Below are 3,340 nucleotides of genomic sequence, written 5' to 3' on the forward strand. Positions count from 1 at the left end.
TAGACACACCAGAAGAGGCACCATGTGGTTGCTGGGATTTGAACTCAGAACCTTCGGAACAGCAGCCGGTGCTCTTAACCACTGAGCCATCTCACCAGCCCCATTGCTATCTTCTTTTAATCAAGCTTATATTGAGTTTTGGGATTGTCCTCGTTAACTTTAACTGACCCCTTGACACAGACTAGGGTCAGCTGAAATTACAACCAAGGGATTGTCGTGATTGTTAGTTGATGTAGGCGGGCTCAGCCCATTAGTTCATCACCATTCCTTGAGCAAAACACTAGCTGAGCATGAGCGAGCCAGCCAGCCAGCATCATTTCTCCATGACATCAGCTTCAGGTTCCTGTGAGTGACTTACTCTGGCTTCCCTCAATGGACTGAAACCTGTAAGCTGGAATAAACTCTGTTCTCTCCTAATTGCTTTTTGTCCAGATTGTTCTATCACAGCAATGAAGGTGAAACTAAAACAGAAAATGATGAAATAAAATGGAAAAGCTTGTGACTTGCTCAGAAAAGGAGCACGAAGTCATGGATAGGCAGGGCGTGCGTGGCTCTCAAAGAGATTCGAACAGCTTAAAGGAAGCCATGGACCTCAAACCAGGGGGAAAAGGGTGTTGTGTCCTGCACAGCGTGCACCTGGAAAGCTGACTGGGGTAGCAAGAGACTGAAGGGGGAACAGACATTCAGATCCACACAGAAAAGCTGGGGTTGGGTGGGCTGTACACACTACACAACAAGCCTGAGCCCCAGCAAGTTTATTATATGCAACATGGAAGGAGGAGTTAGCTAGTCTGGGCATAGGAGGTCTCTATAGGGGAGCAGTCTCAGGGTGTAGTCATTCTGGAGGAGGGAGCTGCAGTTGCTGGCTTTTGCACACTCTGGTGTACTTCCAAAATTTGTACTCAAATGAGAGGACGTTTTTGCCACTCCCATGGACCTGATTTCATTTGCTCTTTACACGTTGACTCAAGGCTCCTCGGCTCCCCACAAGAAAGAGATTCTTTAAGAGTATCTCAGAAATTGGCCAAAACCATTCAACCATTCATTACAGGGTCAAGCACGTAAGAGTGAACTCATTTGGAACTCTCTCTCTCTCTCTCTCTCTCTCTCTCTCTCTCTCTCTCTCTCTCTCTTCTCTCTAAAATGAGGTTGTTTTATAGGAGAACAGAGCTTCTGAATCTTTGCACTTGCTCGGAGCTGCCTAGGAAATTGTTTCCCTAGAGTAGGTTTGCTCGGCCACCCAGGTACTCGGTATGGTCTAAGGGAGCCCGGCTACCTTGCTGACAGACAGGAGGCCTTGGCATTGTTCAGGTGACCATGGTTTTGTGGGTTTACAGAAGGCGAGAGAAATGGGATCATGGAGACTTCCACCCAGATTTCAGAGGAAGAACTGGAAGACCAAACAGTGTGTAGCAGGGTCAGGAAGCACTCAGGCCGCCCCTCAAAAGATAATGCATAAAGCTGAAGATGCAGTGGAGACTCCAGGAAGGTAGACATGCCAAAATCATGGAGAACTCCTAGCTTACCCAGAGCAGAACCAGCTTCAAACAGGCCCGTCTCATGGGCTGCAAATGACAAAGCCAAAAAGTGGGCTGTCCAATCCTGTGGTGCGGGGGCACGGGGCTAATGTTTGCCCTGCTGAGTTTGGTCTGGCGCTTTCTCTCTGTCCCTTCGTTTCTCCCTTTGGGAATGGGAATGTTTCCTCTGTGCCTCAGTGTGACAGGGGCATATATCACTTGCCTTTTCTTTTTCTCACAGCTTTGAGTCTCACAGACGACTTTGAGGTTGGAACTTTAAGCAGTCTTGGAAATCTTAAGACTTTGGGGACCATTGGCGTTTAGCATCATGATCTGAACAGGAGCCTTTGGGGGACCGAAGGCAGAATGACATGACTTGGATGTGCAACGCCCTCTACACTAGCAGAGGCTGGCTTTTAGGGAAGTGTCTGCATCTGGAAGGTTATAGCTAATCAAATGGATTACTCCCTCGATAGACTCATAATGCGATGACATTGTTAGCAAAGTGATTTCAAAATGGGAATCAGGCCACCATCATGGACACAAGTCACTTGCAGTCCATCAAACTGGCTAGGGTAACCAACGTGCTGGACAGGCCTGGTTCACAGGGACAGAGCGCATGGGTGATGTAGAATTTATGAATGGCACCAGCTGCTCTGGCATCTGAAGCATCAAAGACCCTGCTCAAGGGGGTGTTGTGCTCACTCAACTGGAGTCAGAAAGAGAGGTTCAGAGGTTGACCGGCCTTGCTGCTGGATCCTGGATATTCATCACATAGCCCATGGGATGGCGTGTGTGTGTGTGTGTGTGTGTGTGTGTGTGTGTGTGTGTGTGTGTGTGTAAATGGGAATCAGGACCTACTTGGAGAAAACAGATCTCTGGTATATGTGCTCCATGGTTACATCTCACCCTAGCCCCCTCTGTATTCCCTTTCGCTGTCCTATCATGAGGTAAAGAACATGTTTCTCACAATCTTCCACCACTCTGGTGTTCTATCCAAGTACACAGGGCCAAACGAATATGGAGGGAAACCTCTGAAGCCATGAGCCAAAACCTAAGTTGTTTGTGGGCGGTAGTGTGTCACGGCGATGAGAAGGCCCACTAACACACTGGCTGTGTGCATCTCCCTGATCTAACACAAATCACAGCGACTTTTTCCCCTGAAACTGAGCAAGAGTGGGCACCTAAAGACGGAGTCCATGGTCTTTTTGTAACCCATTCTTTGGTGGCCCGTCACTGTGCCATGCTCTGCTTGATAGACATCCCTAAGCTAGGCATAATGACACATGCTGATCATACCAGCTTCTTAGGGTGCTGAGGCAGGAAGATCATGAGTTCAAGGTTAGTCCAGGCAATATAGCGAGAACTTCTGTCTCAAAATTAAAAAGAAGAGGTCACTAAATCCAGATCTCAGTTACGGTGAATCAAAGAGACACAGGGGTGTAGGGATCTGTCATCATTTCAGAAGCATCCTGCCAGCTTCCTCAAGAAGGTGAGTTGAGACTTGAAAATTTCATATATATATATATATATATATATATATATATATATATATATAATTGTTGTTGGTATTGTTTCTATTATTAACATTATTATATATTGATTATACCCACTTTCATGCTTGACTTAGTATAATTAAGAACAAAAGAATGACATCTAAAATAAAGCTATTATTTGTATTGTGTGGCTGGCAATTTCTCTCAAGAAATAGAAATCTGCCTAAATGAGGTAACACGGGAAGGCATTAAATAGGGATCAATAACTAAGATGCTTAGGAAGGGAACTAGGGAGGGATGGTGCACGCCCCAGAATGAGAACAGCGG

The 3,340-nt window shown here is 46.3% G+C and overlaps 1 pseudogene; it reads left to right on the plus strand.

The window, feature by feature from the left end:
• The first annotated feature begins 2,053 nt into the window (after positions 1 to 2,053).
• LOC110317903 lies at positions 2,054 to 2,295 on the plus strand (annotated as a pseudogene).
• The last annotated feature ends 1,045 nt before the right edge of the window (positions 2,296 to 3,340 follow it).

The sequence above is a fragment of the Mus pahari genome, chromosome 3, assembly GCF_900095145.1.
Source record: "Mus pahari chromosome 3, PAHARI_EIJ_v1.1, whole genome shotgun sequence".
Taxonomy (NCBI): Eukaryota; Metazoa; Chordata; class Mammalia; order Rodentia; family Muridae; genus Mus; species Mus pahari.